This window comes from Hemicordylus capensis, chromosome 2, assembly GCF_027244095.1.
Source record: "Hemicordylus capensis ecotype Gifberg chromosome 2, rHemCap1.1.pri, whole genome shotgun sequence".
Lineage (NCBI taxonomy): Eukaryota > Metazoa > Chordata > Lepidosauria > Squamata > Cordylidae > Hemicordylus > Hemicordylus capensis.
The window spans coordinates 148,015,802-148,039,961 of record NC_069658.1 but is presented as its reverse complement, the minus strand read 5'-3'; the positions used below and the strand labels follow the sequence as shown (position 1 = coordinate 148,039,961).

General features: G+C 45.2%; 1 protein-coding gene across 4 annotated transcripts in view; it reads left to right on the top strand.

The window, feature by feature from the left end:
- Positions 1–24,160, top strand: part of CORO2A (coronin 2A) — a 90,968-nt gene that overhangs the window by 32,268 nt on the left and 34,540 nt on the right. The window contains exon 1 of one of the 4 annotated variants that reach the window (XM_053291289.1): positions 23,363–23,385. The exons of the other annotated variants lie outside the window; for them this stretch is intronic. The gene's annotated coding sequence lies outside the window, so the exon portion shown is untranslated. Of the gene's footprint in view, positions 1–23,362; positions 23,386–24,160 lie in introns of those variants that run through there. 4 annotated transcript variants of the gene reach the window in all.

Below are 24,160 nucleotides of genomic sequence, written 5' to 3'. Positions count from 1 at the left end.
TCAGCCAACATGCACCCCTTTCTTCTCCATCTGATTTTTCTGCCCATTCAAGCTACTTTTCTTTCTCCATATGCACTCTTATACAGCACCTTAGCTCCTGTTAGTGCAGTGCCCATTCAGGAAAAACCATCCCTAACCATGAGCTTCCACTGAGGCAATTTAACCAATCATACAGACTGTTAGCAAACCTACTGAGTTTGACAGGAGTAGAAATGGATGGATACTTCCAGTATCCACTAATCTCTGCCTCACACGCTCACCAAATGGAGGTGCTGCCATCCCCCCCCCCGGTTATAATCTCTGTGATAGACAGGATAGTGCAAGTTCCTCCACCTATGCCCTCCCACCCAGCACTAAGGCCGTTGTTTCAGACTTTTCCAAAACTGACCCTGCTTCCTGTTCTCCTGTATCAGTCACAATTTCCAGGCCCTGAGGGGGCAAAGAACACTTCCTGTCCCAAAGTGAGTTTTGGATATGGGGCGCTCATCAGAAGAACATTGTCTACCATCTTGGAGCTGCCTTCAGGGGAGGGACACTCTACCCCTTACCACTGTGTCCCTGTTATTGGCTGCTTGGCCACTCAGTATCAGGGTTGGTGGGCAGACTTTTCTGCCATTGCATCTACTTAACCTTGTAGAATGGCGGTCCTTCACCTGCTTGGGGGTAACTGAAGGGGTACATGTTGAGATTCTATTCTGTTGGGGACTGAACTGGTTGTGTGCCTCTGGTAACACCAACCATTCAAAATCAAGCTCATTATCATTTGCATCACCCCGCTCTGGATTTTGCTTCTTGGTCACACTAGAGGGGTGACCAAGGAGAGTAGGATGGAATGCTGGCAAATGGCTATATCGATAGATGTATGTCTTGCCTTCCAATTGCAGATAGTTGCTCTACAGGCCAGAACTGGGACAATGGTTAATTGTATTGTTCTCATGATAGGCAATATGAATAAGCTTCTTTGTAATCAGTGGGTAGGAAAGTAAGAGAGTGTGTGTGTGTGTGTGTGAGAGAGAGCGGGGGGGGGGGAAGAGAGAGAGATGAGCTTTGCTATCAAGATGACCTGTTTTATGTCATTGTTCTTTGGGATTTCTTCTATCTGCCTCATTTATTTACCTGGAGTTTCTTAAGTGCAGAGGTCATTTTTAAAATTACCTTTGCTCTTAGCAGCACTTTGAGATCTCAATTGGAAACCAGTTTGCTTGTAAGAGTGCTAATTATGAAGGGTGACTCTCCTCCTCCACCCCATCCTGGGTAGGGGGTTTAGTAACAACTGTAGCCCTATTCTAGAACAATTATAGCCATATTAACACGTTATGTCGAACACTCATATGAGTATACAGTTGTTCACATGTTATGTTGAGTGCAGATACAGCAGTATACTTCCAATTGATATACTGCCTTTCATTCAGGATGCCTGTACCCAGGTTCTCTTTTAACATGAACGCAGATCAGTGTTCTCTCTAATTCTTTTCATCTGTGTGCGGAATGAGTTTTGTTCTGGGCGTGAGTATCAAGGCAGTGTGTGTGCACACATGCATTCAGAATGGGGCCTTCCTTATTCAACCTGAGTGGGATCTAAAATTAACTGAACGGACATCAAAAAAACTTGTGAGCGCAGGCATTTGTGCACACCTTAGAGGGAACACTGACGCAGATACAATCACTCACACAAAAACGTGTGACTGTGCAAATATCTGTACACTTGTACAACATAATGTCTGAATAGGGCTAATGACTTGGACCAAATGAGAAGTTCTGCCACTAAACGGCTATTCAAAATTAGATACATAACCCTTCTTGCTTAAAGAAAGGGTATCCATTTGTCTTGGACTGACACTTAAATAGTTGCTACTGTTTTTTGTTTATTGATGAGGTATTTCACACACTGCTTTTTCAATTTCTAAACTGGATTATATTGAAGAGGAGGGACTTTTGGACCTTCCTGAATCTTGTACTGTATTGTTCTCCAACAATATCCCCTCCCCCCACACCAAAATGAGAACAGAATTGGTGTCCCTGGTAGGCAGTTTGAGCATTGTCTATGGTAGCAAATGATTTGCTCTTGTGTATGGGATGCAGATCCTTAACATTTAGGCCATGGTTTCATCTCCCATGGATTCTCCTTGGAGGAAGGGCAAAGTACAAATACAGTAAAAGAAATAAATTCAGATAGAAATGCTACAGAGAACAGCTAGGGGAGGTAGACATATTTTTAAGAAAGCAAAGGTTTTCTTAACCAGAAGAGGGAGTTTCTGTAGCTGGGAACTGAAAGTAGGTGACCTTACAAAATAGTTTGAAACATTCAGTTAAGCATTGCAACCAAAGTGGCAGAATTGTGACTTTTATGTCTTTTCCTACTTGACCCTCTAAAACTATTGCTATCTCATGTTTGTCAATGCTGCTGAGTTATGCTTCTTCCTTCATAAATCCTTACAGGACAGAAATCCAAACGAGAGCACACTCTGGCAGGGGAGAAATGCTATGAATTTCTGCCAGTGGGTCTGGCTTGTCTGTTCTAACAGCAGTGCACACGCTTCTAGTTCTTTCTAAAAGCTTTCTTAGGTGCCTGAGAACATCTCCTGCGGCTTGTGTTTCTTCCGTTTACCAGAGATGCTGCTGCTGTAATGGAAAGCAAATGCTACCCTTGGGAACATTTATCTGCAAATAGTTCCCCCCCCTCGCCCAACACATGCGCTTCTGAATGTTACAGATAATTGTTTTGCCCATGGTGGTGGTCGTCTTCTTTTTTTTCAAGTTCAATTTTTATTAATTTTAACAGTAGTAATATTATCATTCATTGCAAATACACACATTAAAGGTGGACTTCCCGCACACATCTCTTCGTGAATCAACTATAAAATTTACCCTTGCTATAATAATAATTCAAAACATAAATTCAAACCCTTACAAACATAGCTAATCTACCCAACCTGCAGTTTTTTTTCTAAATTTCAAACCCTGCTGTAAAGTCCATAGTAGGAAAGTAGTTCTTTAGATACAACAAGAATGGTTTCCAATCTTCTTTAAAACATTCCAAGTTTTGATCTCTTAATAGTGCTGTGAGTTTTGCCATCTCCGCATATTCCAAAATTTTTATCAGCCAGTCTTCTTTTGAAGGCAGTTCATTACTCTTCCATTTCTGTGCATATATAATTCTGGCCGCCGTAGAAGCATACATAAAAAAATGTTAAATTAGTTGTAGAGATTGCACCTTGTGTTATTCCCAGCAGGAAGGATTCTGGCTTCTTAGGAAATGTCATTCTAAATATTTTCTTTAATTCATTATAAATCATATCCCAATAGGCTTTAGCCTTCCCACAGGTCCACCACATATGAAAAAAGGTGCCTTTTGCCCATGGTGGTCTTCTAGCTTGCTGAATCATAGTGTCTAATCCTGTCCATACTTACTTGAGAGTAAGCCTCATTGAACACAGTGGGGCTTACTTCCATGTGCATAGGATTGTACTGCACAGAAACCATCAAAGGCTCAATTCTCACTTTGATTTTTGAAGTGTTAAAGTAATGATGATGTGACAGTTCCCCTCTTCCCCCTCCCCTCTTGTAATGGATCTGTTTCTGAATTTGCCCCGCTCCACATATGATGAGATTTGTTATTTACCAGATAACTCATATTTGGAATGAATCTGCAGATATAGGAAATACTGTACCACATTTTACCACACTCAGTGAAAGTTGTATTCCGGGGGAAAAGCCAAGGTTTGCCATGCAGAAGTGATTGGGGAAAATTATCTGGTTGTGGCTTTACCCTGCTGTTGCTGTAAACCGCCCAGAGACATAAGTTTGGGGCGCTGTAGAAATACAATCTATCAATGAAAGAATTGGCTCTTTAGGATTGGAGGATAACTCCACCCCACCCCCCCCAACAAATGGGATCATACAAGTTATTCTTGATTTCTAACTCATTGCTGCTGCTGTTTTCAGAACAATGATGTTTCTTTAAACAACCAGAGATGGCTTCAGAGCTTGTTGAGTCAAGATTACTATCCAGAATCATTTTAATATTGTCGTCTTTGCTATGGTTCATTGCTAGTCCATCTTCACAGTCTGAACCACATCGAAGCTCCCCTCCTTCCCTCGGCCTATTGTCTTCTCTCAGGCTATTGGCTCCTGATTACCTAGACCCACACTTCATTTATCCTCCTTTTTCTAAGCCCTTATACAGGTGCGGATGGAGGGACGTCTCTACTTGCCTTGCACCTATCTGGCATGAGGGCAATTAAGCCAATCACTGCCAAAGGCACCGCCACAGAATCCCGAATGTTACACATTAGCCCTTTTCACACATTATGTTCAACACTTGGGCAGTGAGTGTACAGTGTACACAGGTATAGTTATTCATGTTATGTTGAGTGCAGGTGCAACAGTACACTTCCTATTTGTATCCTGCATTTGAGGGGTCCTTTACATACTTTTAAAATGAATGCAAGTACAGTCATTCATATGAAAATAGATGTGAGTGTACAGACATCTGAACGCAGGTACAGGCAAACCTCATTATACACGGACTCTCTATTGTGTGGTTTTGAATATTCACAGATGTGTAATTGATACCTAATTTCATTATCTGCAGATATAAAAGGCTTAAAACCCACGTATCTGCAGTTCCTAGCAGGCCAGAAGTGACCGCAGAGGTAATTTCCGGCCACCATTTTGTCAGGAGGAGCCATTTTGTGGCTCATTTCTTTTTTAAAAAGCATTTTTTCTGTGACTTTTCGTGGGGGGAAATGGGGAATTTGGGCCTGGGGAGGGGCGTATTCTTGGACAGCTGGATACCTGTGGAGCATAGTAGGGGACCCCTCAATTTTTTGTATGTTTCTGCCCCTTTTTGCCTCTCTTTGCCTCTTTTCGAGCTTCCAGGAATCTACGGTATATCGTAATAATAAGCCATATTTCTTAATAACAACTCTACATGGCTGGGTGCAAGGAGTGAAATGGGTGACTGATCTGGGGCACCAGTCTTCCATACAAAATGGGAAGCAACTACTTATTTAACATATCTTTATACCTTCCAAAATGCAAGTCATGACCAATATGGTCACTTAATTGCTAAGGGCTTGTATTTCCTTCCATGTTTCCGCTTCACAACTCTTATTTGGGAGCTGTGAATTTGGGCTGGTGAGACATCATAGCAGCAGTGCCAAGTCTTCTGCACATTCTGCTGCATCTTGCATGGTAGCGGATTTGGATCATAGATACAGCCCTTGGATACTGTTTTGCATTTTAGGAATGTGGCAGCGAGGTACATGGAGCTAAGAGAACATGCTGTAATCTGCTTTTTCTTTTAACATTGTTTTATAATCCAGTTTTGGAACATTTGGATTTTTGTCTACTCAGAGTTCCCATGGACGGCTCTGCAAATTATCTTTTTCAGAACACAGAGTTTTGTTCCCTTTGCCTTGGTGGTAGGAAGGATAATCTTTTTTTCCAGGATGAGTTTCCTTCAGAGGACAGAGCCTGGAGTGTAACAAAGCGGGGGCCATGCGGGGGCAAACTCATTTCCTAAATTAAAAGGTGTGGCAAGGGAGACAGACTGTAGCATCCTAAATAGACCAGTCTTGCCCAACTTTTATCACTTGGGTTGTACTTTCGCCTGGAGAAGACCTAGTTTCAGAATCTCATTCTCCCAGGAATGTCTCTAGGTGACCGTTCATTGCCTCACATGGTGGTTGTGACGGTAAAAGGAGAATCCTATATATGTTATCCTGAGCTCCGTGATGAAAGGGTACAATGCGATCTCATAATAGAGGAAATCACTCAATAAATTTTTAAAAAGGTTTGTATTGAACCCAGTTCCATCCCAGTCCTAAAGAATGGGACTTGGGTTTTTAAAAGTGGGTTGAAGATAGGTTGTCTGTTGCAACCTAGAAATTGTCAGTATAGCTTTCCAACTGATGCAGCAGAAAATGTAACCGTCCCCATGCCTCCCATTTTTTATTTTCTTTTTCAAGGTCTCATTGATCACTCCTAACCCTTGCCTGCTATGGAGCGAGATTCAAATCCTGTTTACTTTGTCAGGTATGGAAGAGTGGTCCCTCTAATTTTTTTCATGTCTGTGCGGAATGAGTTTTGTTCTGGGCAGGAATATCAAGGCAGTGCGTGCACACATGCATTCAGAATGGGGCCTTCCAGGTTCAACCTGAGCGGGATCAACAATGAACTGAGCAGACATTCAAAAACTTGTGAGTGCACGCACGTGCCCACGCCTTAGAGGGAGCAGTGGTAGGGAAGGAGGCTGAGTGACAGGACTCTACAAGAAAACTGAACAGAAGGTGCAGTGGCAGCTATGATGATCTCCAGTTGCAAACTGGCAGCTCCTTCATCTCTGTCCTGTGGAAAGGTTTGGTGAGTTTTCAAGACTTGTCAGCACAAACAATTGGTGATGTTGAAGAGAGCGACTGGTTAGGAACAGCAAACAAGCAGGTGAAATAAACTGTGTGGTGTAGTGTTTAGAGTGCTGGACTAGGACCGGGAGACCCGAGTTCAAATCCCCATTCAGCCATGATACTTGCTGGGTGACTCTGGGCCAGTCACTTCTCTATCAGCCTAACCTACTTCACAGGGCTGTTGTGAGGAGAAACCTAAGTATGTAGTACACTGCTCTGGGCTCCTTGGAGGAAGAGCAGGATATAAAATGTAAAAATAAAATAATAATAAAAAAATCTCATGGCTTTTAGGGGATGAGGTTAAAATGAGTTGATTTTAATGAACAAAGTTCCCTATATGGAGAACCAGGCCCACAACTGAGAGTCATGGCCAAATCTTTACAGTTAGTACTGCATTAGTTAGGGGCGTGTGTGTGTGTGTGTGTGTGTGTGTGTGTGTGTGTGTGTTTGGTTGTTTGCTTGCTTGTTTTTTGCATTTTGCAATTTTTCAAAGGTGTCACTGCTGTAGACTTTGTTCCTCTGTGGCAGAGGAACATTCTGGCCTGTATGTCTTGCATTTCTGGCACCTTCTCTTTTCACAACAGGAGCCTTCCTTTAGATGCAGCACCCAGTGTAATGTGTCATGATATGTGAACAGAGGGAGCAGATGGCAAATGTCTGCCGATTTTGTTAGGTAATGTGGCCTCCTAAAGAGTCAAGCAGCAGAAGACTGCGGTACCAAGCTGCCAGTGTCATATTTATGCCAAAGTGAGACGCTAAGGTAGCTGGGTCCAGGTGCTACAGTCCATGTATACTGTGGCAAACAGCTCTGTTTAATTGATCTCCTCTGATACTGCCTTCGTATCCATGAAGGCATCTTCTCTTCCACTGGTCTTTGACGAGGAGAACTGGACTTGCAAGTGGGGCATGGCTAGATCTAAATTGGATGACCTCAGCAGCACCAGTCACTGTGTCTCGTTCTGTTTTTTGTTTTAAATAGAAAGGACTTTGAGAGAGATGGGAGGAACCGTGGGAGGTGGGGGACATATCTATCCTGGACAAGCATTTTGATTTTATGCTTGTTTAGCAGAAAACCCTGCTAGCTGATCAAGGAGGGTTGATTTTCTTATATTTAGGCAGGGTGAAAAAGTGGTGATTTTCTTATATTTAGCAGGGGGAGAACAACTGTCCCTCTCCAACCTCAGCACAGCATCCTTCCCAGTGGCTGTTGATGGTGTCTCCCATATGTTTCTTTCTAGACTGTGAGCCCTTTTGGGATAGGGAACCCTGTCTGTCTGTCTGTCTAAACTGCTTTGATAACTTTTGTTGAAAAGCAGTATATAAATATTTGTAGTAGTAGTAATAGTTTAGTGTTGTGGTTTTCTCGAAAGAAACGTAGGAGCTGTAATTTGGTGAAGGCGCTGAGAATTTACTGCTAGGGAACCCTAATTGTCTGAAAGTTACACTTCACAGGATTCCCTAAGAAAGAGGGAAATACTGTTAAACTATACCTAGAGATGGGGGGGGGCGCGCGGCGGCAGTGGGGGGAGGGGGGAGAGAGAAGGATATATACAGTAAATGCTAAACAATAAGTCATAGGTTGGCGATAAAGATGGGTCCTAGGTTTCACTACTGCTTTTGTTTTATGTCACAGTTAAGCAACTTCTGTATAATTGAATCTGTAAAATATAATATGCTGTCCAAGAGCGATTTTGGAGGCCCGAGTTCAAATCCCCATTCAGTCATGAAACTAGCTGGGTGACTCTGGGCCAGCCACTTCTCTCTCAGCCTAACCTACTTCACAGGGTAGTTGTGAAGGATCAACTCAAGTATGTAGTACACCACTCTGGGCTCCTTGGAGGAAGAGCGGGATATAAATGTAAATAAATACATACATACATACATTTTCATTTTTATATTTAAAACTGCCACCTATTCAAGATCCAGAGTGGTGGAATGAGAAAAGCTGCTTTTTAAACCCTTCTTGCCAGTAAGTGTTCTGCATGAATCTGACTTTTGCCTTACTTAGTCAATGTGCCCAGAGGCCCAAGTTCATCCTTGAAATGAAGGTTCCACTGTGTGGCATATGATTAATTGCTTTTCCTGTACCGTGGGGCATATCAGCTCTGTGACTGCAGGGTTTTCCCCCTTGCTTTCTTTTTAACACCCCCAACCACTACTCATCTAGAATTGCAACGATGCATGTGATTCTTTCCTTTCCTCTGAGAAGGCATTGTGGAAACAAGGAAGTACATAAAATATCTGTTGTATTTGGGGTAGGGGTGTGCAGAACCCATTCATATCAAACTGGGTTCTATTCGAATCAGCCTCCCAAAAAGGCAGCTGGTCACTGTTTGTTATGGACCAGTTCGACCCAGTTTGAGGGGCTACACTTGTAAAGGGGAATTGGGTGAGGATTTCCCTTTACAAGTAAAGGGGTGGGGGGATCCTTTAAATGTCTTCTAAGGGCAGCCAGCGGACCGGCGAGAGGGCACCTTACCAGCGGTGCTGGTGGGGGCTTCTCTAAAGCCTGGTGCACCGCCATGCTGCTGAGGGGGAGCACCGGGGTTTGGAGGAGCCTCCGCCAGTAAGGCACCCTCTTGCCACCACCCTCGGCTGCCCTTAGAAGACTTGGTGGTGCATTTCCGGCATCTGCAGAGGCCAGAAATGTGCTGTCAACCACAATGCTGTGGGGGGGGGGAATGCACCAGGCTTTAGAGAAGCCCCCACCAGCACCACTGGTAAGGTGCTCTCTCGCCGCTCCGCTGGCTGCCCTTAGAAGACATGTAAAGGATTCCCCCATCCCTTTGCATGTAATGGGGAATCCTCGCCGGATTCCCCTTTACAAGCATAGCCCCTTGGACTGTTGAACTGAATCGAACCGGTTCGACCCAGTTCAGTTGAACAGACTGAACTGCTGGCTGGTCTGCTAGTTCGTGGACCGGTGGTTCGGTTTGAATTCAATTCGAACCGAACCACCAGAAATGGTTCTGTGCACACCCCTTGAAATTGGGGTGGAAATTGCCCCTCATCTTTCATTTTATAGTGACAATATTGTATTAGAGTCACTCACTCTTGAAGGTGACCAGGCTGCCCCTTTGGATCGTACATGAATCTCAATTCGTTCACAACCCTAGCTAGATCAGAAACCCGGCAACTTGTTCAACATGTCAGTTTTAAAAAATGATTTGGAAACATATATATACACACACCCCGCAATATATTATCACTTTTCATTTAATTACAATAAGGTCAGTATTGAGTACTAAGTATTTGATAGCAATATTTTTCAGTCAATAACAAATTTAGGCAAATGCAACTTGTTTCAAATTAGATGCTACCCAGCTAAAAAAAACTAATTATTTGTTTTAGCCATGCTATTGTTGTCTTTAGGTTTTTTTAAAGAGCCTGGCACTGGAAGAATAAGGACCTGCTCAGTGGATACAAAGATGTCACATTCTCTTGCCAGGCGTTGGGGCGAAACCAACCTGGCAAGGAGCACTCTGAAGGATAGATTGAATTTGGCACGAGAAAGAAAAAAGTCCTTGTGGAATTCATGGAATTCTGTGGGTGCTCCTTTGTAACTGAAGCTCCTTTAGTACAGGCACTGTTTGCATGTATGTCTGTAGGTGCTAGCTGCTCAAACCTTGGTCTTTCTAAACAAACAGTTTATTACAGAAGGCATTACAAGGCACCAGGGCACGCTCTTTCAAAAGAAAATCGACCTTATAACAAGCTCTCCTAGAACTTCTCTAGGACCATACAATATTTTTCAGGGAATTATTTTTGTACACAGTAATTTTAACCAGCAGAGGGCATTTGCCACTATATGGAATCAACAGTATCCTTGTTAGTAATGGTGAATCATGCAGCTACTGTATTTCTCCTGGAACAGTGGTTGCAACAGCAGGGTTTATCTTAAGGAGAATATCCTGCCTAGTTTTCCTGATGTGATCTGAGAAAGAAAAGGAAAGGGAAAACTTCAGTTGGTGTATCCTCTTGTCCTTGCATGATGGTAAGCAAGGTTCCATCCATATCACATACGTAGTGGAGGTCCAACATTTGATGATTATCGATATTCACTTGGGAATTGGGATTGTATTGACAATCCCAGGTGGATTTTGTGAATGTCTGACTATAGTATAAAATAAAATTTCCCCTAATGGGGGACATATACTCATGCATTACTGTCTTATGTCCTGGCAGAGAAGGTACAGTATAACAGGGATCCTCAGCGTTGGGCCCCCAGATGTTCTTGGACTTCAACTCCCATAATCCCCAGCCAAAGGCCACTGGGCCTGGGGATTATGGGAGTTGAAGTCCAAGAACATCTGGGGGCTCAATGTTGAGGATCCCTGCAGTATAACACAGAGGGACAGGAAGTGGATGGGAAAGGCCCCCCAAAAATGGAAATACTGTCAATAAGGGTGCCTTGGTGATTTTAGCCAGGAATCCGCTGGTTATCTATTGTCACTTTCTCTACTGCGTCATCAGAGTGTTTCTCAGAGCCAGATATAATGCCTTACCATCAGCAGTTTAATTTGGAAAGTTTTCAGAAACCCCTTTGGCCAGTCAGATCTGCCCGTGTGGTTCAGGTGAGGTTGAATTGGTTCACCATGTGCTGTTCTGTTGTTCTTTTTATAAAGATGGTTGGCGTAATCTTGTTACTTGTTATTTATTAAATTTTCTCAACCCAGCTGCTGAATTTTATGCCACACTTCTTCTCGCAGATAAGAAATCTCCCATCACTCATAATGTTGCCAAATTTTGTGCTGCTGCTCTTAAGATCCGTCAACGGTTGTCTGGCTCAGTTTCCTAGATGCTGGATCAAAATGGCTATTGTGTTGGTGTGCAGGGGTGTAGCTATAATTGAGCGAAAGGGTTCAAAGAACACGGGGCCCCAGCTCCTGAGGGCCCTCCAGCTCCACCCTTCCCTATTTTCTTCATTATCTCCCTCACTCTGGGGGGGTCTCTAGAGAGAGGGATTAATGCGGGTCCCCTCTGCCCTAGCTACGCCCCTGGCGCTCCGAATGCAGCGCCAGCCTTTGTGTAACTGCTGAAGGGGCCACTCCTCTCCTCCCCACGCATGCTCAGGACGGGGGGTGGCAAGACGGCAAGGAGATGAGGGATGCACGCGAGGGTGCCTCCAGGGTGAATGATGCGTTTCGGCAACGGCTGGTCATGAGGCTGCTGGTGGTGGGGGAAGGGAGGGGGAGGCTGAGTGCAAGTGAGCAGGCCGCGTACACTCCCACCCGCCCTGCCGTTTCCTAGCCCCAGCCTGTGATTGGTGCAGGCCTCAGACCTGACGGACCCGAATGCCAGGCCCCAAAAGCGGCAGCTGAGGCAGCTGAGTCCTCTGGCCTCCGCTCGGGCTCCAGCCCACCAAGCGAAGGTGAGAAGGGGGAAAGAGGGTCTCGGGCCGTGGAACGGGGGTCCAAGAAGGACAAAACCGACAGTCAATTTAATCGGGGGGCTGCCAGGCCGCCCGGGCCCCGGCCCAGTCCGCACCCAAGGCCTACGCAGGAAGCCGCCCAGCCTGCCCGCCACGCCCTCCCGCTTTCCCCCACCGTTGCCCCCAGACCATGCGGCCCAGATGCCAGGAAGGTGCCTGGACCCCGGGCTCTGCCCTGTTGCCGCTGCTGCCAGCTGGGGCTGCAGCCGGGTCCAATGGCAGGAGACAAAATGGCAGCCGCGGCCCCCTCAGCAGTGCAGCTCTGGCGGGGCACCTTTCTCGGGTTATTCAAGTAAAGACAATGTTTTAAGTTTTGAAACTCCTGTAAACTGTTCTGCTTGATATACTTGATATACCGCAAATGGTTGCAAACAGGAGAGGTTGGCTTGCCAGCAGCAGCCCGGCCTTCCATGCATGTCTAGTCTGGGAAGCGAGACAGCCCTGGCACTGACTGGGTTCCTTTGGGGCTCTGCTGCCCATGGGAGTTGTCAGGGCTGCGGTCCTCAGTCTGCCGGCTTCAGATGTGGTTGTTTCTGGGGCGGGCGGGGGAGACCTTGCGGAACCTTAAAGACTTGACAGATTTACTGGCGTAAAAACTAGTGCCCGCCAAATGGAGCTTCAAGGCTCCGTTCAGCCAGACCATGCCCCCGCGTCTGACGTCAGGGGCGGGGTCAGCGGGGCTGCGGCAGCGGCCATATACAGACCACAGCCGGTCCTGCTCCACCATTGTTGGTGTGTATTGTTTGACTGAATTCTTATCTGAATATAGTACTATTGGTTGCTTCTATGTCTGACCAATGACCGTAATAAAGCTGTTCAATAAGTGCTGCTTCGGGGCTACATGCTGGATCTGGATATCAGCCTGTGTCTAGCCTTCTACAGAGGGAGAGAGCTGGCTTGCTGACGGTGCTTAAAATGTCCTGTTCAGCAAGTTAACATTGGCTACAAAGTCAGCATCTTTCTGGAAATGCGAGCAGAGGCTTGTCTCATGATAGGTTGGTAAACGTGCAAGAAAGATGTTGTTTGTGATCCTGCTGGACTCCTTCGTTGTTCACAAGCAGAAAGGAACCCTGGCAGTGGTTGCAGATTCGAAGGGGCATTCGTGTCACTCCTGTCTTCACATTTCCAGTCACCTTGGAAGGCACCATTGAAACTTGAATGGAAGAGAATCAGTGCAGTAAAAAGCTCCATAGCCCAGAGGACAAAATGTCGGGCAATAAACGATGCTGAAGATAAGAAATATTGGGATTGTTTGAGTATTTGGAGCGCTTCATGTGTATCAGTGGCTTTCAGACATTCTTCCTTCAAATAATCCCTTCCACATTATCTGATCTCCTGGAAGTTTTTCACACCTGACTTTTAGTTCGCATCTCCTCCAGAATGGAGTTGTGCGTTCACATATTGGCCAGATTTACCCCCAAATCCCTGCAAGCTATTGGGGAGCACTTCACACACAATTTAGGGATTTCATCCCATGTTAGAGTGTAGCCCAATCTATATCCAGAGTAAAAAAATTCACTTTTTGCGTTGGGTTTTGGGGGCAACTTAGAACTTGCGGTAAAGCCTGCTGTCTGGGAAAGCTCCTGGGGAATGCCTGTACATCTACCACAGAACCGGTATGTGTTTTGGGAGATTCTAGGGTACACATACAACTCATGTGTGGCACTGGCCACCACTGCAGGGCCTCACTGATACTGCTTGTAAACTGAAAGTGTCTTTTAGTGTGTGCCCAACATTGTTTGTGGCTGAGTATTGCAGGAAGATCTGTCTTGGTAAGCAAACTATCTTAGGGGGTTTTGCCTGTTGCTGATCTTATAACTGAGCAAAGAGGCATATTTTTAAAGTGGTGATTCTTTTTATTGTGCAGGGAGAGAGCAACTGGCCCTGTCCATCCCCAGCACATCATTGCTCTAGTGGCTGTTGCTGGTGTCTGTCTTATATTTCTTAGATTGTGAGCCCTTTGGGGACAGGGAGCCATTTTATTTATTTATATCTATATAAACCCCCTTAGGAACTTTTGTGGAAAAGCAGTATATACATATTTTGCTGTATTCATATCAAAGATTACTTGATAAGCTCTCAAACAACTGGGTTTCCTAAAACACCACTGACATACTTTATCTCAATAATCCTTCTAGCCCTGTAAAGGTAGATCAGTATTATCATCTTCATATTACAGATGAAGGGTCTAAAGTCTGCTCTGGCTCCCAGATTATCTTCCAGGCAAAACTCAAGGTGCTGGTTTTAATTTACAGAGTTTTAATCAGCTTAAGCCTGTGTGAACCATGGCAAATTCTCCAAGCCTGGGTAGTCCAAATCTGGGTGATTCTGCTTCCAGCCCTTGATCTTAACCCAGGTTAGTGTAGAATAGGAGCCCCCGGTAGCTCAGGTCATTGATCATGTGTCTACTTTCCCCGGGTTTTGCAGGTCCCAGACTCTGACTGCCATGTTTGTCAAAGAGTGGTGTGGCTAGAGGGGCTGTGATCTGTGAAAGTACCACTCTGCATACTCTATGATTGCTTACTCAAAATGGTTTGAATGGGGTTTGTCCCACTTCCTTCCCTCTCGTGTCCAATTAGAGATTTCCTCCTGGCAGCATGGAGCACACTGGGAGGGCTTCCCCAGTGCTTGGAGGCTCTCCCCCCCCCTTTTTTTTTTCAAGCTCCCAGCTGCAGCAATGGAAAATGTGACTGAGGTTCTTGCCTGGGAGGGTGGCTTGCAGAGCCAACTGGAGGTTCTACTTGCTTGCCTTAAATAGGGTAAGAACTCTTCCCAGCCCCGAGCTACACTCTTCTGATCGTGTGTAAGGGCCCCTAGTGTTGTAGATGCATACAGGTGTTTGTACACATGCACATGGTGTTTGTGTGAATGACTGTGTTTGTGTGAATGTGTGTGTGAATTTCTTCATTTAAAAAATCAACCTTGGTACAGGGCAGATCCTCTCAAATGGAGGGTACAGGTTGGAAGTGGACTTCTGTTTCTACGTTGAACATATCATATGAATGACTGCATGTGCCTATACTGTACACAGTACATGTGTTGAGCACAGCATGTGAACAGAGCTTCTATATCTCCTTCTTTTTTGTCCTATAATGATCACCAAGATCCACTAAGGGTGCCTGCTTGATATTATGTATTTGCCATTCTGTCAACAGGGAAAGGGCTCTCACACAAGTTGCTCTTGGTGCCCCCCCCCATTATAAAACTTGCTCCCACTGCACATTTGCCAGAATTGAAACCTGAATACCTTTTGGAAGCCTTTTTAGACCTCCTATTTTGGGCTCAGGGTTAACAGAAAGCAGGTCATGGGAAACGTTTAACTGAGTTAGGTGGTATCTTATTTTCCGCAGTTGTCATCCTAAACAGCGGGTTATGCACTACTCATGCCTCAGGAAGACAGGAAGTAGAATTTCAAAGTAGATGGTGCTATCCGGTAGTAAGGCTGGAGGCGCCAAATCCCCAGTTCCATTCCTATCTCATCTCAGGGAACATCGTTTTTGAGAGAACTCTCTTCAGCCCACATTCAGGCCTGTTTCTCTCCCATCCTCCCTCCTCTATTCCTGCCCTCCCCCATTTTGCCAGGGTGGGAAGGGAGTCAAATTTTCATTACTTACTATAAACTCAAAACATTATTTCAGTTTACTTAATTTGTTCAATTGGCTCCATTTATTCTTTCATTTCTTTAACTTGGATTTCTGCCACCGTCCTTGGCTTTTTCTCCCCACTCCCGATGGAGCTCTCTCATGCTGGGGATTTATTGGGGGGTTCTCTCCAGTGTTCCCTCTAACAGGGATTACCAGATGTTGACAACTACAACTCCCATAATCCCCAAACAAAAGCCATTGCAACTGGGGATTCTGGGAGTTGTAGTCAACAACATCTGGGAATCCCTGTTAGCGGGAACAATGGTTCCCTCTCAGAGGTTCCCCACTCGGGAAGCAAAACCTCTCCCAGAGAGGAAGGAAAATGTACTCCTTGCCTCCGCAGCAAGAAACGCTCCTGCTCTCCCTTGCCTGCCGATCCCAGCAGCATGCCGATTCCTGCCACCCCATTAACCGAGGCTTCTTCACCCTCTGTGGTGGAGGAGCTGCCTCGAAAGTCTTCAAAAAAGATGAAGTGCCTAAAGGAGGAGAGCGATAAAGCTGCCAACAAGCCTAAGCAACCATGGGAACGTGTGGAAAAAAACACAAAAGGAAAATGAAACTGCCAGTAGCCGGACTTAGCGAATGGCTACTCCTCCAAGCGTTCTGCCAGCAGCACTTGCCTAAATGCCTCCCGGCCCCCATTCTACAGATACAGAGCGGCACAGGCATTGCAGCACTTCCAACGGGTGCCCCTTTCACGCCCGTGCCAAAGTTACCTAGCACTCCACAGGGGGAGGGGGAACCTGGCCCACCAGTCATTCCTGATAGACTGGCATCTGTGGTGATGATTATCTTATCCAGAGGGAACAGAAGAAGACCTTGAAGCATCGCCAGAGAGACCCACCAATGGAAGGAGTGTCGGCCATTTGGAGGGAGTGGGATTAGCTTGTGGGTTCTGGACATGATCAGATCTTGGAAGGGAAGTAATAACCATTGGATGGGGTGAGAGTGCCAGTGTGCCCAGGGAGTGCACTCCAGGCAGGATATCATGGAGCCCAGAAGCTGGGCTAGAAGCATAAGATCCACCGAGGAACTGCTGAGGAGGGACAATACCAGAGCTGAAATCTTATCCCTGTGATCTGGGGGGCAGGGAAACTATTGGTGTTGAACAGGGCTCCGAGGTGCTGAAGGGACTGGGAGGGGAGAATGTGGCTCTTCTGAAAGTTTATCAGGAAACCGTGAGCCCTGAGTAGATGGAGGGTTTTCTGGACATCCTTCTTTGCTTGATGGAGGGAGGACGAGCGGATTAGAAGGTCATCTGAAAATGGGTATATATGGACAGCCTCCGTGTGCATGTGGGTGATCAGAGCCACCATGATCTTGGTGAAGACTTGTAGGGCGGAGGAGACCTTGATTGGCATTGCTCTGTATTGGTAGTGCAAGTTGTTGATGCAGAATCTGAGGAACTTGCGATGGGATAGATGGATTGGAACAGGTAGGTACGCCTCTGATAGGTCTGTGGAGGCAAGGAACTCTTGGTTGCGAATTGCCTCCTTGATGGTGCAAAGTGACTCCCATCCTGAAAGGACAGTTTCCTAATGAAATAGTTCAGATTCTTTAAGTCTAGTACTACCCTCCATGAACTATCCTTCGGTACCAAAAATATAACTGAATAGATGCCCAGCCATCTCTCTGTTGGAGGGACAGGTGTGACGGCCCTGGATTTGGATCAGGTGTTGAATTGCCAGAGACATCTGCCGCACTTTCATTGGATTCTTGAAGGTTGGGGTAGATGTGAAGGTGTTCAGGAGGTCTGGAGTTGGTATTAAATTATTATTTTTGTTTACACAGACAGGTGTTATTGACTGGTTTGTTTTATCCAGTCATCGAGTCCTTCCCAAGGACTTGTTATTGTTATAGTTGTTGTTGTTGTTGTTGTTGTTATTAATTCAATTTCTATACCGCCCTTCCAAAAATGGCTCAGGGTGGTTTACACAGAGAAATAACAAACAAATAAGATGGAACCCTGTCCCCAAAGGGCTCACAGTCTAAAAAGAAACATAAGATAGAACACCAGCAACAGTCACTGGAGGTACTGTGCTTTCGGTGGATAGGGCTAGTTACTCTTCCCCTGCTAAATAAAGAGAATCACCACGTTAAAAGGTGCTTCTAACCCTAACCCTCACTAAGAAGCAGCAGCTACATGATGTCCGTTCAGAACACCATCCTTGCATCCAGAAGTCCTTCTACCAATTGGATTTATCAGGCCACTTGGGCAGCATTCTCTAGGTGGGCACATAGGAAGCACATTTCCCCTATCTCCGCTGAAGTTCCTGAAGTTCTTGCCTTCCTCCAAGAAGGTCTAGACATCAACTTACGCCCCAACACCCTTCATAGCCAGGTTTCTGCTCTTTCATTGGTCTTGAACCTTAACCTGCTGGGTTCTTCCTTTCTTCACCCTCACCTCAGATGTTTCCTGAGAGGGGCCAGCAACCTGGCTCTCCCCCACCCCCATACATAGATACTTCTCCTGGGACCTCAACAAAATGCTGAACACTTTTACCCAGGAGCCTTTCGAACCTCTAGGCTCGATACCTCTGAAACTCCTCTCCTATAAAGTTCTCTTCCTCATGGCCATAACTTCAGCTCACAGAATATCGGAACTGGGGGCCCTTTCAGCACAAAAAGATCTCTGCACCTTTCAGCAGGATGCCATCATCCTCCACCTGGACCCTACGTTGATTCTGAAGATTGAATCCCCCTTCCATAGGTCTCAAGACATCGTTCTCCCCTCCTTTTGTCCTTCCCCCATCCATCCAAAAGAGAAACAATGGCACACCTTGGATGTCCAAAGAGCTCTACAGATCTACTTAAGATGCACTAAACACCTTCGATGTTTCCATTCCCTTTTCATCTCCTTTCACCCCACATCCATAGGGAATAAACTCTCTAAGGACACCCTCACTAAATCTGGGCCACTATCTCCTTGGCATACGAATCTCTCCGACTTCCCGTTCCAAATGGCATCACGGCCCACTCCACTCATAGTGCCACTACTTCAGCTGCCTTCTCTGCTAACGCCCCTTTACATGTTATTTGCTAGGTGGCCTTCAACATCTCCATTTATTACACATCCACCTCCACACACCCCCCCCCAGCCATTCTCTTCTGCTTGGGCATGTCCTGTTGTTTAGGATGACCTCAGAAAACTGCGGAAAAAGAAACATTTGTCTTACCTGTGAAGGGTTCATTTGTGCAGTGTCTGAGGTCATCCGGCCCACCCGTGGATGTCTACTTCTTCTCCATGGGACTAGGGGCCAATTGTGGGAGGTGGCTGACTCCTAGGGTATTAGATTTACCTCCTTCTCTGTTACTGTATCCTTTGTTCTCTCTGTGCTAGGCTGATATTCTCTCTCTCTCTCTCTCTCTTATACACACACACACACACACACACACACACACACACACACACACACACGTTCTCTTTTGTAGCCTGGACTCTATACCTGGCTCGACAGTCTGGTCGACTGGGGGTCTGGCACCTCCAGCCTAACTACTGGATATTATCATCTACTTTGAAATTCTACTTCCTGTCTTCCTAAGGCATGGTTGGTGCACAACCTGTTGTTTAGGATGATCTCAGACACTGTGAAAAAGAACCTTTCACAGGTAAGACCAGTGTTTCTTTCTGTCTTCCTGATTATATATATATAAATTGCATACATATATGTTTGTTTTTGGTTGCCTTCAGGATGAGATGAGTGATACATCCAGATAAATAAGGTTAAAGAATAGTGGCTTGCCTAAGCCTAGATGGTGGGTTCATGACTGATCCGAAATTTGAACCAGGGACTTCCTGGTTTGTAGCTCACACTCTTAGTCACTACTCTAGATGCAAAGAATCCTTCAGAAATATCTTTGTCATGTAGTTGTTGTTCCAAACAAATAAAATCTTTATTGTTAAATGTAATATTTCACAATAAATGAATTGCAGCATTTCACAACGCCCAGAAGCAGCACTTGTTTCTGGGGCCAGCTATTTACAACCCAGGTATGCCTATGCTTGCATCAGATTGGGGGAAATGGCAGTAAAAAAGGAGCATGGGAGAGGAGTAGAGAACTCTTCCTCCCTCCCATCTGTTGCTTTCTTCCCCTTCTCTCTAAACTCTCCTTTTCTCTTAGCCAAGCACAGTTCCAGTATTGGAGTTTAATGGTAAAGTGTGCCACCAAGTCGATATCAACTCCCTGGCAACCACAGAGTCCTGTGGTTTTTCTTTGGTAGAATACAGGAGGGGTTTACCATTGCCATCTCCTGCGCAGTATGAGACGATGCCTCTCAGCATCTTCCTGTATCGCTGCTGCCCAATATAGGTGTTTCCCATAATCTGGAAAACATACCAGCGGGGATGCAAACTGGCAACCTCTGGCTTGCTAGGCAAGTCATTTCCCCGCTGCACCATTAGGTGGTTTTAGCTGAGGAGAAAAACACCTTGTGGGATGGGGAGACTGTGGAGAACTGTTGTGGTCGAGGGAGACTCCTAAACTCCTCAGCTGCACATAAGCTCCAGAGCTCTAGTCACACATTATGTTCAAATTACATAGAATCAGTCTACACCTGTACACATATGCACATATGTACAATTATTCACATGTTCAACACATGTACAATACCCATATTTACCCAAATAGAAGGTGACTCTAAATAAATCGATATGTCAGCGATGCAATGCACATCACATAGTAACTCCAAACTCTCAACAAAAAGGCCAAATGGTACCCACTAAAATATCTATTTTAGGGATTGAAAACCTACAAAGAAGGAAAATCAAGGAAGCATTATTTATAGAGAAATTGAGACCTGACATTAATGCTTGGGAGGCACTGACCGATGCTATGAAGTTTATTAGCCTCTGAGGAGAATCAGGTGTTTCCCCTTTCTCTCTCCCCACCCCCTCGTTCATTATCTCTCTGCCAGTCAGGAAACTGTGTGTTATCATGTCTAAGGAATTTAACGGCCGGGCAACCAAGGTTTTCATTTGTTTTAGCTAAACTCAGGATGGTGTGCACACCTAAACGTCTTTAAGTTTTTATGTTTACCAACTTTTAGTTTTTCCTTTTGTGTGCAATAAAAAGGTTGTTTTGTTGAGATGACTCTGAATTTAAGATAACCCCCTGATTTCTAACATCAAGTAACTTGGGGGGAAAACTTAGAATTGGATTCAGGTAAATACAGTAGTACACTTCTTATCTGCAGCCTGCAATTGACAGGGCCTGTGTCCAGGTTCACTTTAAAAATTAATGCATGTACATTCATTCACACAAAAGTATGTACATGTGCACAGACACTTGTATGGATGTACAACATAATGTCTGAATAGGGCTCAACCATTCCTATTTACCAGGAAAGGTCCTTATTTTCTAGAATCGGTTCCTGGTAAATTACTAGTCCTATTCACACATTATGTTCAACATGCACATTGTATGCATGTGCAGATCTGTACACTTATTCACACATTGAGCTGGTTTGGATGAGCACTGAAATCCACAATGGTGCCCATGGGAGAAAAAAAGAGTGATCTTCATCCTCTACACAGTTAAGAGGCTTTGCTCTGCTCCCTTCCACCTGTGCGTCCTCTGGAGAGTAGCCACTCATCTCTCGACAGTCTTTGATTACGCAGTTGCACGGTTCAGAAGCTGTTTGGTTGAATGGTGTGAGCGTTCTAAACTTTGTCAACCAAAATTAGGATTACATTAAAAAAAAAAAAATCTTCTCGTAATGATATCTATATATCTTCTGACCTACCAAGGTGCATGCTACTATACCATTCCTGTATTGTGACCTGACCTTGTTTTTGCAGTTCCAGAAGGCAGCAAAATCTGGAGTGATTCCTTGGTGATCTTCATTTTGACATGGTGAACCACCAGTTGTGGAACTCTGCCATGGGTGTGCGAACTGGCTCAAAATCGAGCCAGTCTGAACTCTAACCGGTTCAGTTAAAAGGCTCGAGTCAGGTTCGGTCCGAGGTCGAGCCGAACCACTCGAGCCCAGCTCAAGGGTGGCATGGGGCTTCCCTAGGTGTAGCTGGCTGTACTCAAGTTGGCGGTGGCTGCGGCAGCTCTCCCTATCCCCACCAGCCTCCCATTGAGTGACCCTGGCTGCCTTTTGCCCATCTAGGGCGTCTGTGCATGTGTGGAGACCTTCTTTTTTTTACCCTTTCATGTGAGCTATCCGCACGTGGGTAATGTGCGTGCACAGAGGTTTTTAAAAGGCCTACATACACACACACGGGCCTGAGCCAGGCAAAAGCTGGCCAAAGACCTTCGGCGGGAGGGGGAGTGCCAGCCAGTGCTGGCACTGCAGCCAGTGCCAACTTGAGAACTTCAATTTACAACCAGCTACACCTAGGGAAGCCACCGAATGGCGCAGCAGGGAAATGACTTGACTAGCAAGCCAGAGGTTGCTGGTTTGAATCCCCGCTGCTATGTTCCCAGACTATAGGAAACACCTTTATCGGGCAGCAGTGATATAGGAAGATGCTGAAAGGCATCATCTCAGACTGCGCGGGAGATGGCAATGGTAAACCCCTCCTGTATTCTACCAAAGGCAACCACAGGGCTCTGTGGGCGCCAGGAGTGGACACCGACTCGACAGCACACTTTTCCTTTACCTTACACCTAGGGAAGCCCACCGCTGCCCTTGAGCAGGGCCCAAGCTGGGCTGGGTTGGAGTGGGGCAAAAAAACGGTTTTGTGCACATCCCTCAACTCTGCTCTACCTAGTCAGCCTGACTGAATGCAGAAAAAGTCACTGGATGGGATTTTGATAATGGCTTCTATTGGAGTGTCTTACAATTATTGGGGATTTTTTTTTTTTAAAGCCAACTTATTGCAATGAGAGGGAAATCAAAGCTGCTTATCGGGAGGGGTGTGTGTGTGTTTCCAACAGCACCATAGGAATGTGAATGGTTTATCAGAATAGGCCTTATGTTTTTGCCTTTGGCAGTACTGGAAAATGAGAGCCATGAAAAGGAATTGTTTTTGCAAGGAAAGAATAGAGAGAAAATAATGCTGTGATCCAGGATGGCCTTCTTTCATATAATGCAGCTTGCCAACTGAGATGTGCATGGTGGGACTCATAGGCCCTGGTTTGTATCCCACTATTGTTGGAGTACGGTTGGCTAGTATACAGGTTTCAGTGGTAATGCTTAGGTGATAGAACTCCCTAACTTTGGGAGATCTGTCCAACTTTTTCCCTTGTGGCATTTTAACATAAGGTTATAAGCTTTGTGTTTCCCAGATCTTCAATTTGCCTCAGTTGCAGAAGCAAATTATTTTGTTTTGTTGTTATTTTGTTACTTTTGTTTCTAGTCTATGTTGTGTTTTTATGTTTTCCCAGCTGATGGAAGCTGCCTTGGACTTCTTTCCAAGATAGAAAAGCAGGAATATATAACACTTATAATGAAGCAATTGTGTTAAAACTGCCTTTTTAAGCATGCAGTCTACTGTCTAAGTACCTGGCTAGGCCAGTGTCTGTCTTGAGGAGAAATCCCTGTTTGTGGGAAGCCCTTGGCATTATATTTGAGCCTTGGCTGGTAGCCTTAGGCAGGTTAATCAAACAATGGGGCAGATAACTGATACCTTGAGGTCACAGGTAAACATGCAAAGACTGTAAACAGAGCTGATTCACCTGACTGGTAGGGAGGCAGCTGAGGCCACGCCCAAGACGACAAGGTTTCAGGTTTCTTTCTCATTGTTTTGTTTGCACCAGACACACACGGGATAGCTCAGACTGAGAATAGGCGTGTGTTGTCAGTGTGGGCTGCTGAACTAATTTATTCCTGATCCTTTTTCTTTATCATTCAATTTTTTTTTCTTTTGGTTTTCACAAGACAGACAGAACATAACCAATTGGAGCTCAAAGAAACATTTTCATTTATTGTAAGCCGATTGCAAATAAATGAAAGGTAAGTGCCTTCAAAAGAAACAAATTTTATTGTTGCAATTTTATGTATACAAGCGGCCCTCATTATCCATGGTTTCAACAACTGCGGTTTCACATATCTGTGGATGGGTATCTGTGGATGTGGATGACCCAGTCTATCTATCCATGGTCTAAAAAATAGGCAGAATTCTCCTATTCGCTGTTTTGAGTGGCCGGAAATGACCTGGAAATGATTCCGATGTCATTTCCGGGCATCATTTTATAGTGCAGAGCCATTTTGTGCATCTTTAAAAAAAAAAAATCCCGCAATTTTTCACGAAAAATCAGAGGAATTGCGGTTGGGAGGGGATCATTGCTGGAGACCTGGAGAAACAAGGTACAATACTTTAATTTATCTTATTTCTGCCTCCTCCCTGCTGTTTTAGCCCTTTTTGTGTGTATAGTAACCTAACCCCTGGATTCCCCTAGGAGTAAGTTTTTGTTATTCACAGTTTCCATATTTGTGCCTATAGGCAAGAATGGAACTCCTACGAATAAGGAGGACCACCTATATAGCTCTACTAGTGTAATATAGGCCTGCACAGCTCATGAGCCACCTGTGAGTTTTTGATGTCAGCCTGAGACTGCAGCAACAAGGCAGGTTGTCAGTCATCTGGCAGGTGGGTAGGCTAGTGAACTGAGTAGAACAAAGTCTGACCTGACCTGCTCTTGCACCATTAATGTCTTGATCTGCAGAAATTAGCAACTGAAAACCACAGGGCTCTGTGGACTCCAGGAAATCGACTTGACGGCACACT